Below are 12,543 nucleotides of genomic sequence, written 5' to 3'. Positions count from 1 at the left end.
TACCCATTTTGACCTCTTGTTCCCATAAAAACACAGCTCTCAGTGCAGTGAATGTCTCTTCAGCTCCTGTCTCTAGTGAATAATGATTCTAGCAGCTCCTGCTAGGGGAATTCCCAGACAGGCTGTGTGTGAGGCTGGCTGTGATTGGTGAAAACTCTTGCTGTGTGAGAAGCTGGCTGTGATTGGTCTAGACTTCTGTCCAGTAACAGCTTAACACTATGCTTTCTGTTGTTCCTGCTGTGTCACTGAGCCCACCTTACATTACAAAATGAATCTTAAAAGGCATATTATCTTTTCTGCTTCTGTGTACACAAAATATAACAGTTATATAGCATCCAAAACATGATGTCACAGTAAATAACTCTGCTTTTGTCTTTAACACATAAACATAGGAACTGTATTAAGGCTATTGGCAGGTTTAGCTGTATACATATATAAGCTATATTAACAACCTAGGACAGGTCTTAGCTGGCCAGCTACAATACTGCCCCAGCAGAACCACATACCTCAGTGCAGCACAATATACTGCCCCAGGAAAACCACATACCTCAGTGCAGCACAATATACTGCCCCAGGAAAACCATATACCACAGTGCAGCGCAATGTACTGCCCCAGCAGAACCACATCAGTACAACGCATTATACTGCCCCACTAAAACCACATGACACCAAATACCTCCCCAGAAGCTGTCCCTATTTGGTGGGCGGCACCAGCAGACAGTTTTCATCAGGTCATTGTTTTATTAGCACCCGTACTGTACCCGATTCATGTGATACAGCTGAATTCAGGAGGGCACCAGCGGCCGCTGGCCGGGTACATTAATACCCCAACACCTGGAGCATCAGGTTGTTACATACCCAGCTGGCAGTCATGAAGAGGGCTTGAGCAGCCCACCAAGGGTTTCCCAGTAGGGTCTATGGCCGGCTGCCACCACCTGCCGTCACAACACTGAAAAACGGACACACACTGTTAATCCTCTGTATTTTAGCTACAAATACATAGGGGCAGAATATCGGAATCCTCCTCCCCTTGACGGGGTGCCATCATCCTGCAGATAAGGCCTCATGACTAAATTGTTTTTCCGGAGTTTTTGCGTATCAAATGTGTACCCATCCACTTCTGAGGCCAGAAAAGATACACAGTGTGCTGTCAGCATCCATAGGTCCGTAAAAAGGATAGAACATTATATCATTCTTGTCAGTTTTGCAGACAAGGATAGGACATTTCTACAGGGTTTTAAAAAAATGGCGGCATGCAAATGGCCGGGATACTGCCAGCAAAACACATACAGTCGTGTGCATGAGGCCTAATACAAATCTCACTAAATCCATTCCACAAGGACGCTTCCTGTGCGCGTTTCTGCCATAGCAGAGCCCAGAAAGTGCACGGTTACAGCAGGTTCACACAGAGCGATTTGGGCGCAGGTTTCACTGCCGAAAATCGCCCACAGTTTATGCAGCACAGACAGGATCCATTTTTGGCCTCATAGCCTCGCAGACTGCTTGCTAAACCGCAGCAGAAGCCTGCTCTGCTCCATTCAAAGCATTAAACCTGGAGTCCGCATGCATATCCACAACAGAAACCGCAGCGACTTCTGCAGTGGGATAGTCGGAGGATTTCCTCCGTGTGAAGCTATCCTTAAACAGGTATCTGCCACACGCGTTAACGCCCCTCGCCGCAAGAGAGTCGAGGGGTCTGAACACGCCGCCTCTCACCCTCCAGCTGGGAAACACAAAGATACGTCACACGACCTGCTAGCCCCGCCCCCCAGCTGACGGCTTCCCCAGACTTCCAGCGGTATGAGGTGAGAGGGCGTGTCCTAGCTGGTCATGTGATCCAGCAGAAGGACCGAGGCGGGCTGGGCGTGTCACTGTAGCTTGTTAGAGAGGGAGGGTAAACAACAAAGCGCTGGAGCCGGCAGCAGCTGTCAGTGAGTTCGAGTCCGGGTGAGGGCGCGACAACAGCAGCAGCAGGTGAGTCAAGTGCATTGTGGCTGTAAAGTGCTGCTTATTGCTGTGCGCACCTGTACCGCGTGTGCAGCGCTCCTCCAGTGTATACTCGTGGCTGCCAGCGGTGCATTGTGCACATGTGTGATGTGCTGCACGCTCAGTCTGTGGTGTAGGGTGTACATGTACGTCTCTGTCAGTCACACACCGCACCCCAGGGAATGACTCATTCACGCCCGCATTGCTGTACAGAGGGGCAGTGCACTTTATGTAGCCTTCTGTATACATGGTGCCAGATCTATAGGTGTCTGCCCTGCATTTCCTCCATGACACATGACCAGGAAGTGTCCCCAACTCTGACTGACTGCAGAGCTGCTGTCAGCTCCCTGTCAGGGCAGCTACTGCCCACATCTGGAATACACTGGGTCCCCGCCTGGAATTCTCTATAAATAACATATTGCCAGTCACTTAAAGTACTTGGGTTTTTAAAGTGCTGCTATTCCCTGTTTTACTACAGCTGGGGTGGCGCTTTATGCCGTCCATTTACCAGTGTTTCTCATAGTGACATCCACAGGAGGATGGCAGCTGGTAACCTTCCTGCTGTCACCGGTCAGCCCTCTCCTCGCAGCCCCAGATGGATAATTAGGGTTATTATTGAGATGCTTGTCCCCAGCTGCCGGCCCCTGGACCGCTAATGTATGCGCTGAATCAATGATTAGGCACATTTAGAGATTGATGGTGGGGGGTGGCCTCGTCTAGAAGAGGACCTGCTGCACTTCTGTGGAATCGCAAAGAATAGCCACACGGCTATACATCAGGGGTGGCACTTTACTCCAGCTAAAAGCACTAGAGACAGCCGAACTCTCTGGGGAATGACTTGCACAAAGGAGAAATCCTGTTTGCGCAAAGTAGTCCAAGGATGGAGAAAGAAGACAGTTCAGAGCGCTGAGAGATGCAGCGTAATTGGAGTGAATGCTGTGCGTGCTCTGACGGGGGGCTCGTAACACAAGGGGCTAGTTGGATCTCTAACTTTACACGCTCCGTAAATCTGAGATAGTCTTAGAGCAAATATAACTAGTGGGTTGAACAAACTTGGCCTTGGGACTCTTTTAGACATGCAATCTGAAACTTGTCCGTGTTCTGGTCAGGAAATATGGAAAATAAGACCTAAATAGCGCTTACTGAAATAATTTCTGCACAGACTGGTGGTCCATGTAGAAAATCACATATGGTCAGGGCCATCTTTATTTAACGCGAGGCAAAAGGGGCAGCTGCCTCTTGAGCCCCGCTGGCCACTGCCCACAGCCACAATGACATGATCGGCTCCATGTCCCGGTGAAAACTACCGTAGCAGGCAGGACGTCTGGCTGTGTAACGTCACTCACTCCGTCATGCGCCTGCTTCATTAATAAAGTGGGAGGAGCAGTCGCGTGCGGCGTGACTGAGTGCCTGCCTGCTACGGTAGTTTGAATGTTTGATAGTGAGTACTAGCCTTCCAGCCATGACTAGTTGACTACACTTTACATATAAAGACCCCCCCACGATTAGTTGCCAGCCTCCACCCCCTGTATTGGTCACTATTTACACAGGGACACTGTTTTGAGGGGGGGGGGGACCTGTGGATGACCCATATATAGCATAAGTTGCTATATATGTGTCATCCACAGATTCCCCCCCCCCCCCCCATAACAGTGTCATCCACAGATCCCCCCCCCCCATAACAGTGTCATCCACAGATCCCCCCCATAACAGTGTCATCCACAGATTCCCCCCCATAACAGTGTCATCCACAGATTCCCCCCCATAACAGTGTCATCCACAGATTCCCCCCCATAACAGTGTCATCCACAGATTCCCCCCCATAACAGTGTCATCCACAGATTCCCCCCCATAACAGTGTCATCCACAGATTCCCCCCCATAACAGTGTCATCCACAGATTCCCCCCCATAAGTGTCATCCACAGATTCCCCCCCATAAGTGTCATCCACAGATTCCCCCCCATAACAGTGTCATCCACAGATTCCCCTTCCCCATAACAGTGTCATCCACAGATTCCCCTTCCCCATAACAGTTTCATCCACAGATTCCCCCCCATAACAGTTTCATCCACAGATTCTTCCCCCCCCCCACAACAGTGCCTCATCCACAGATGCCCCCACAACAGTGCCTCATCCACAGATGCCCCCACAACAGTGCCTCATCCACAGACCACCAACCCACACTAACCCACCAAAAGCATACCTTTTGGTTAAAAATATATTTTTTTTCTTATTTTCCGTCTCAAAAACCTAGGTGAGTCTTATCATCAGGTACATCTTATAAAGTGGAAAATACGGTACTTGCTTGCTCCTCCTGACCTCCAGCTGCCCAGAGCACTGATCCTGAGCCTCCTGGAGTCTTCAGAACTGTAAGTATTTACAGTAATTCACTGTAAGCTATATTATATTACTTGTTTTATGTGGGAAGGCAGGATCCAGGGGGCCCAAGTAAATTCTTGCCCAGGGTCCAATCAATATTAAAGATGGCCCTGCATATGGCTTATTGACTATAACACTCAGTGTGAGATTTATCAAACTGGTGGAAAGTAGAACTGGCTTAGGCTACTTTCACCAGCGTTTTTGCTGGATCCGTCCTGGATCAGCAAAAACACTTCCGTCATGATAATACAACAGTCTGCATCCATTATGAATGGATCCAGTTGTATTTATCTTTAAAATAGCCAAGACGGATCCGTCATGAACACCATTGAAAATCAATGGGGGACAGATCCGTTTTCTATTGTGTCCAAGATAATGGATCCGTCCCCATTGACTTACATTGTGAGTCGTGACGGATCAGTCTTGCTCCGCACCACATGGCGTACAGAAAAACGCTGCTTGCATCGTTATTCTGTCCGCGATGGGGACGCAACGGAACGCGTTCTGGTACACTCTGTTTCGTTCAGTTCAGTTTTGTCCCCATTGATAATGAATGGGGACAAAACGGAAGCGTTTTCCCCCGCTGTTGATATCCTATGACGGATCTCAATAGAGGAAAGAAAAAGCACAGATGTGAAATTAGCCTTAGTTGCCCATAGCACCCAATTCAAAGGCGCTCTGAAAAATGAAAGGTGGAATCTGATTGGTTGCTATGGGCAACTAAGCCAGTTTCCCTTTCCACCAGTTTTGATAAATCTTTCCCAGAGTTCAGACCATGTTCTGTTCGTTCTATACTTGGGCAACACCCAGATGTCACGTACCCCTCTGACAGAGTCCTTATAGCAGTTCCATACCTACATTTATGTAATTTGAATGTTGAGTTATCTTCAGTACTAGGGTCGGACTGGGCTTTTTTGGGCCTACCAGAGGAAATTATTCTCATGGCCCAAAGCCAATGACAAAATAACGGGGTCATAAAAGGCAGAAGGATGCCCAAAACCCCATATGCTGTTGCGCATATATAATCGGTGGAGCAAATCCTGCACATGTGGTCCGTTGCTAACAGCAACCCCCAGAAAAATGTATACAATGGAGGATGCCGGCAACGGGCCACTTGTACCACACATGCTACACAGGGGAGCCAAATGTGTGGATGTAATTGGCTATATAAATCAAACATTTAGCTTTAGGTCCCGTGCCACTTTGAGAGACCTTGAAGGGGTGCGCGGGCTCCAGTATGTTCTTGATATAACAATATATTGGCGAAAGTCTCATTTTAATATCAGTGTGAGAGTTTAGCCATATATTGTCAATTGCATTTTCCATTGTAGTGCACCATTTTTTTCTTTGTAAATGTTTCCCGAAGCCCATATCCCAAACAAATGGGGTAATTTATGAAACTGGTGTAAAGTAGAACTGACTTAGTTGCCCATAGCAACCAATCAGATTCCTCCTTTAATTTTTGACAGCTCCTTTGGAAAATGAAAGGTGGAATCTTTGGTTGCTATGGGCAACTAAGTCAGTTTTACTTTAAACCATTTTCAGAAATGACCTCAAAAGTGTAATACATTTCCATTCAAAGAATTAGACCCTGGTGGCAAATGATTGGCTCCAAATGTTTATTTTCATTTTTTTACTCCTGGACCTTTGGAGCCCACTACTATCAGAGGCTGGGCCCACCAGAGACTTTTTTTGTTGGTAAAAGGTGAATTGCATTATGGATTCCGTTACCACGGTCCATAATTCAATTAGTCATAATAGACGTCTATGGGCTGCATAACTGATCCGTCCCGTTTCCGTTATGCAGGGGAGTCCTCTGGTGCCAGAACAGGATGCACAGTTCTGTTTCAAAGTGTTTTGGCCACAGCAGGTCACTACAGGTTTGCTCCCACTCACTTCAATGGGAAATGAGCTGCAGTAACCCAGCACGGCCACTGCACTTTGAACGGAGCTGTGCTTCCTGTTAAGTTTAGAGCGCTATTTCTGGCGCTGGAGGCTGCAGGGAACAGCTGATGGGTGGGGGTGTGGGGCATCAGGACCCTTAAAAATCTAAAATTAATAACCTTTCCTGAGGATAGGTCATAAGTATTGGGAGCCTGGAAAACCCCTTTGAATCGCAGGCCCCCAAGTCTTGTCAGTACCATGGACAGTGAAGTGGACTCTAAAAATCCTAAAACTATATCATCTAATCAGTTTGCAAATTTCTGTATGAATGCCATACAGTCCTTCTGTTCTGTTTAGTCCTTCTGTTCTGTGTTTGCCTAAAGACTGTATTAGAGCTGCAGATAGTCGGCCAGGTAATTGCTAACGAGCATTCATAGTAACGCTCATTAGAGATGATCTGGCAGTGTAATACTGCCACTCTTTCATCGGGCAATGCAGATCTCTAAACTGGTTAAAAAAATGACCGTTTGCTGGCAGCAGATCATGATGTCTTATCACAGTCTGCTGCCGGCAAACAACTAGACGGCATGGGGATGAGCGATGGCATTAGCGATCAGTCATCCCCATACTATGGAGGAGATCGCTGCATGTAATAGCAGCGGTAACTTCTACTAATGAGCAGCTGATTGCTGAGCAGGAACGCTTCCCTCCCGACAAATCGCCTGCTGTATCGCACTATGCCTTAACGTGAAAAGGATTCAAATATGACAGCTAGAAAAAGTTGCCACCTTCGAAGTAAGCTGCTGAAATTGGAATCTTAGGAATTCCTCTGGGCAATGCCAGCCTCCTATCCTTAAAGAGGATTTCCACTAAAAATTAAAAAATACCATTTAGTAAATCAGAAGTCTGAGCAATAACTAAAGTTTAGTAATTATTTCTGTGCTGCAGATATATTGAACTTTTCCTTTTATGGTCCATTCACACGTCCGCAATGTGTTTTGCGGATCCGCAAAACACGGACAGCGGCAATGTGCGTTCCACATTTTGCGGACTGCACATTGCCGGCACTAATAGAATATGCCTGTTCTTGTCCGCAAGACCCGGAAGTGCGGGTCCGCAATTCCGTGTCCGGGCAGCACATCGTGCTGCCCCATAGAAATTAATGGGTCCGCAATTCCGTTCCGCAAAATGGACCCTTAGTGTCAGTTTTTAAATAATTGACATAAAGGCATATGGGGTCATTTATCAAACTGGTGTAAAGTAGAACTGGCTTAGTTGCCCATAGCAACCAATCAGTCCACCTTTCATTTTTCAAAGGAGCTATCAAAAATGAAAGGTGGAATCTGATTGGTCGTTATGTGCAACTAAAGCAGTTCTACTTTACACTAGTTTGATAAATGACCCCAATAGTGTACACAATGGAAAAACCACCAAAAGTAAATTATGGCAGCAAATTTAGTGGCACAATAAAAAGAAATCCACTGTAGTTACATAAAGCGCTTTGGGATTCTCCTTGACATGTGTGTACATGCATCACTTGTAGAATTTATCTGTTTAGCTGCTATTTATGTGACTGACAACACAAAGTGCAGCCATGTTGGTTGTCAGTTTTTCAAATGGCTTTTCAGCAACTCTCTAATGAATGTTTATTGATACAGCATGCTGATAATTTGACAGTTGTATTAATTGCTTCGAAAATGATAATCAAGAGTGTGATATTCAGGAGTGACAACCAGTATTACTGCATTTCTAGTTGTCACAAAAATAGCTCCCACAACAAAACTGAAATATTCTGCAAATAAACCATGTACATGCAAGCCAGAAAATTTAATGCATTTTGCATACATTATTGGGGAAATTTTTCATACCCCTGGCACCTGCACAGTGGTGTTGAAAAATGTGTTTGCGACTTTTTAAAAAAAATTGGCAAAAATTCCAGTTTTATACCACCCTCACAAATTTTCAGGAAGGGGGCGTGACCAGCAGCAGTGACAAATTTATCTTCATTTATGCCAGTAAACTGTTTGAAGGTTTTCTAAAAGATGCATTTCCGGAATATCAATGAAAATAAGCAAATAACGCCAGATCAGCATGGTGTCACGGTGGAGAGGGGGGGAAACTCCCCACCGTATAGTGGGAACTGTTACTAGGCCAGATTACAGTGAAAGGAGCAGGCCACAGCCTACAGCCGCCCTAATCCTGAAGCTGATCTCCTGACCGCATGAGCGAACCCTGAAGGTGGGAGGGCTCATGCACTGGAACCTGGATCCTGCTGACCCTGACAGTCCCTGGCATAGGCGTCAGGAGTAGGAGACAACCGGTTCCAGCCGGAGTGTCCAGCAGCCTAGTAACAGGTGGAAGGGAAATGACCATATGCAGCAACTGGATCGGCAGGTAACACCGGAAAACTCACCTACCTGCCGCTGCTACCACGTCTGGAATCCGTGCATACGAACCGGAGCCCACACACCAAACAGGGCACAACACAAACAACGCATACAGGAAACCAGCATACCAGTTACTGCCTGGACCCCCATGCAGCAAGGTGCACGGCATCCCCAGGCAGCGCTGCATACAGGCTTATGGTTCACCCCTCTGGGAAACCAGCCCCCTCATGGAGATACAACATACAACAGGGGAATAGCTAGCAGACATGCTGGAAACATAAACAGACCAGACAGTCACAACACACTAGACAAAAATATACCCTGGACAAAACCCACACCAATCAACAAAGGGTAGGATGGGAAGGGGACACTAGACTAAGACCTTGATGACCACAAGGGTGGCCCTCACTGGACAGATAAGGCCAGGAGCAGTGAACCACCAACACACACCAAGCCTGGAGGAACACCGAGCTACAGGCATCCAGTAGAAGCTAAATAGCCCAAAGCGACCACACCCACACCAAGAACACTCATTAACCCCAAGTTAACCAAACACAAGGAAGAAGCAACTGAAGGGGAATTGCACACCCAAGCAAAAGGCAACAGGTTGGCGCAGGCAACAGAATGCGTGGCAAGCAAGTCACGGCGCACACAGCAAAACCCGTGACACTGCCACAACATATCAAAACAGCAACACGTGGTAACAGTGTCAAGGTGTACACCATACGCCGTGACACTCCCACCCCTCAATGCCCCCCCAAACAGAAAAGGGGAGATGGGAGGGGGGGGGGAGAAAAAAAATATGTATGTAGCAGATTCAGTGCCAGTGCAAGGAAGTCTCTCCAGGACTGCCGCCAGCCCCTGGAGCAACACACAGGAACCAGCCACCAAACAGCGACGAGAGACCACACTGAACGCTGCATCCAGCTCAGACACTGTTCACACAAAGTTGCTGCCAGCATGCATCCCCAACCAGCACACCGAAGGAATGCAGCCAGCACACACCAGCAACAGAAGCACTGAGAAATGGACGAGGAGAGACGCAAACACAAGTGACTGTTCACACCTACTGCAACCACTGTCACAGAGAACAGCACTGTTAACAGTGTCTCACCTTTCACCCTCCCTCCGGAGGATAAGCATGCGCGCCAGAAAATGGCAGGCGACACATGCTGGGCCCTCTTCCGAAGGCGCCAAGCAAGGAGCCTTTGTGGTCATACTGTCACGGTGGGGAGTGGGGGAAACTCCCCACCGTATAGTGGGAACTGTTACTAGGCCAGACTACAAAGAAAGGAGCAGGCCACAACCTACAGCCTCCCTAATCCTGACCCTGACCGCATGAGCGAACCCTGAAGGTGGGAGGGCTCATGCACTGGAACCTGCTGACCCTGATTGTCCCTGGCATAGGGGTCAGGAATAGGAGACAACCGGTTCCTCAGGGACTCGGACGAACCGGAGTCTCCAGCTGCCTAGTAACAGGTGGAAGGGAAATGACCATATGCAGCAACTGGATCGGCAGGTAAGAACACCGGAAAACTCACCTACCTGCCGCTGCCACCACAACTGGAATCTGTGCATACGAACCGGAGCTTACATGCCAAATAGGGCACAACACATACAGGAAACCAGGATACCAGTTACTGCCTGGACCCCCATGCAGCAAAGTGCACGGCATCCCCAGGCAGCGCTGCATACAGGCTTATGGTTCACCCCTCCGGGAAACCAGCCCCCTCACGGAGGTACAACATACAACAGGGGAATATCTAGCAAACATGCTGGAAACATAAACAGACCAGACAGTCAACACACTAGACATAAATACACCCTGGACAAAACCCACACCAGTCAACAAAGGGTAGGATGGGAAGGAGACACTGGGAAGACCTTGATGACCTCAAGGGTGGCCCTCACTGGACAGATGGTAAGGCCAGGCAGGAGCAGTGAACCACCAACACACACCAAGCCTGGAGGAACACCAAGCTACAGGCATCCAGCAGAGGCTAAATAGCCCAAAGCTACCACACCCACACCAAGAACAATCATTAACCCCAAGTTAACCATACACAAGGAAGAAGCAACTGAAGGGGAATTGCATACCCAAGCAAAAGGCAACAGGTTGCCACCGGCAACAGCAAGCCTGGCAACAGTGTCACGGCGTACACATTAGGCCTTGACACATGGCTTTATGAGGGATTGGTCATGTCAAACTAATTTAATCAGTTTCTATGAGGAGGTAAGTTCTAGATTTGACCGCAACGAATCAATGGATGTCGTTTATCTGGACTTCTCAAAAGCATTTGATACTGTACCGCTTGAAAGGTTAGTATATAAAATGAGAATGCTTGGACTAGGGGTAAATATCTGTATGTGGGTAAGTAACTGGCTCAGTGATAAAACAGAGAGTGGTTATTAACGGTACACACTCAGATTGGGTCACTGTCACTAGTGGGGTACCTCAGGGGTCAGTATACGGCTGCAGAGGGATCTGGATAGATTGGAGGCTTGTGCAGATAAGGTTTAACAATGACAAATGTAAGGTTATGCACATGGGAAGGAATAATGCAAGTCACCCATACATACTAAATGGTAAAACACTGGGTAACACTGACATGGGAAAGGACTGATGAATTTTAGTGAACAGCAAACTAAGCTGTAGATACCAGTGTCAGGCAGCTGCTGCCAAGGCCAATAAGATAATGGGTTGCAACAATTGGCCGATATTCAGGATTTTGTACATTATCGGCATCTAACCTTGCCGATATACCGATATTCGCTTTATATGCATTACTAGTGAGCGCTTCCATTATAGAAGCGTGCACTAGTATGTATCGGGTGTCGGGAGCGGGGAAGAAGCACAGCAAGCGCTTCCGATACTCACCCTCCCTGGTCTTTTTTGATGGGGCCCGCGCTGCACTGTCCTGACCCCGTACAGGTCTGATAGGGATTAATAAAGGTCTGATCTGAGGTCTGATGGGGGTTGATAAAGAGCTGATCTGAGGTCTGATAGGGGTTGATAAAGTCAGTGAGGAGGGGGAAAGGGGGGATGGTTTAACAATTGCCATTTTGCACTAATATATTATAAATGTAAATTATAAATTGACTACCAACTAAGGGCTTTATTAATTTATAATTTACATTTATAATATACTAGTGCCAAATGCTAATTTCCACCACCTCAGTGACTACCAACTAATATAATATATTATGAGATATAAAATATCGGTATAAATTATCGACTATCGGCCTGAAAGTTCACAGATTTTCATCAGTCGATCCCTATTAAATATGTTCAAGAGGGACCTGGATGTATTTCTGGAGGGTAATATTACAGGTTATAGTTTCTAGAGAGCTGTCGTTGATCCAGGGAGTTTTTACCCTAAAATGAGTAAAATTGTCTGTCTTCTTCTGGATCAGTTTGCAGGATAACAGGCCGAACTGGATGGACAGATGTCTTTTTTTTTCAGCCTTATAAACTATGTTACTAAATCTGTAGCAGCTCTGAGCTGTCGTAGATTTCTGTTTAAGTGCACGGACTGCCGGAGGATGCGCCAAATTTATGACTATCCTGAAATATCTCCCCCTATGACTACAGTATTTGACTTTCAAAAAACAAAGACCATTCCGTCCAAGCAATATGAAATAAATTACAGGTGCATGCTACCATGGCTGACATGCAAATGCATGCAGATAGTATATGTAACAGCTCATCTCCATGCACTGACACATGCAAACACTGGAAAAGAGTTATTCTGAATTACAACCAGCTTATGACTTGTGACTGAGCCACTAAACTTGCTGACATGTAATTTACTTGCATTGATTTTTCCACTGTGTGCGCTGTGCCCCTGGTTCACTGCAATATAAAGCAATAGTTAGTCATGTATATCACTATTTGCATTGACATAC

At 46.9% G+C, this 12,543-nt stretch overlaps 1 protein-coding gene across 2 annotated transcripts in view; it reads left to right on the top strand.

The window, feature by feature from the left end:
• Window positions 1–1,860: 1,860 nt before the first annotated feature.
• MAPRE2 (microtubule associated protein RP/EB family member 2) overlaps window positions 1,861–12,543 on the top strand; it is a 200,452-nt gene continuing 189,769 nt past the window's right edge. The window contains exon 1 of one of the 2 annotated variants that reach the window (XM_040431897.1): window positions 1,861–1,974. The gene's annotated coding sequence lies outside the window, so the exon portion shown is untranslated. Of the gene's footprint in view, window positions 1,975–4,300; window positions 4,357–12,543 lie in introns of those variants that run through there. The other variant, XM_040431898.1, reaches the window with a different exon arrangement.

The sequence above is a fragment of the Bufo bufo genome, chromosome 5 (genome assembly GCF_905171765.1).
Source record: "Bufo bufo chromosome 5, aBufBuf1.1, whole genome shotgun sequence".
Classification (NCBI taxonomy): domain Eukaryota; kingdom Metazoa; phylum Chordata; class Amphibia; order Anura; family Bufonidae; genus Bufo; species Bufo bufo.
The sequence above is the reverse complement of the archived record's forward strand: the minus strand, read 5'-3'. Positions and strand labels throughout refer to the sequence as shown.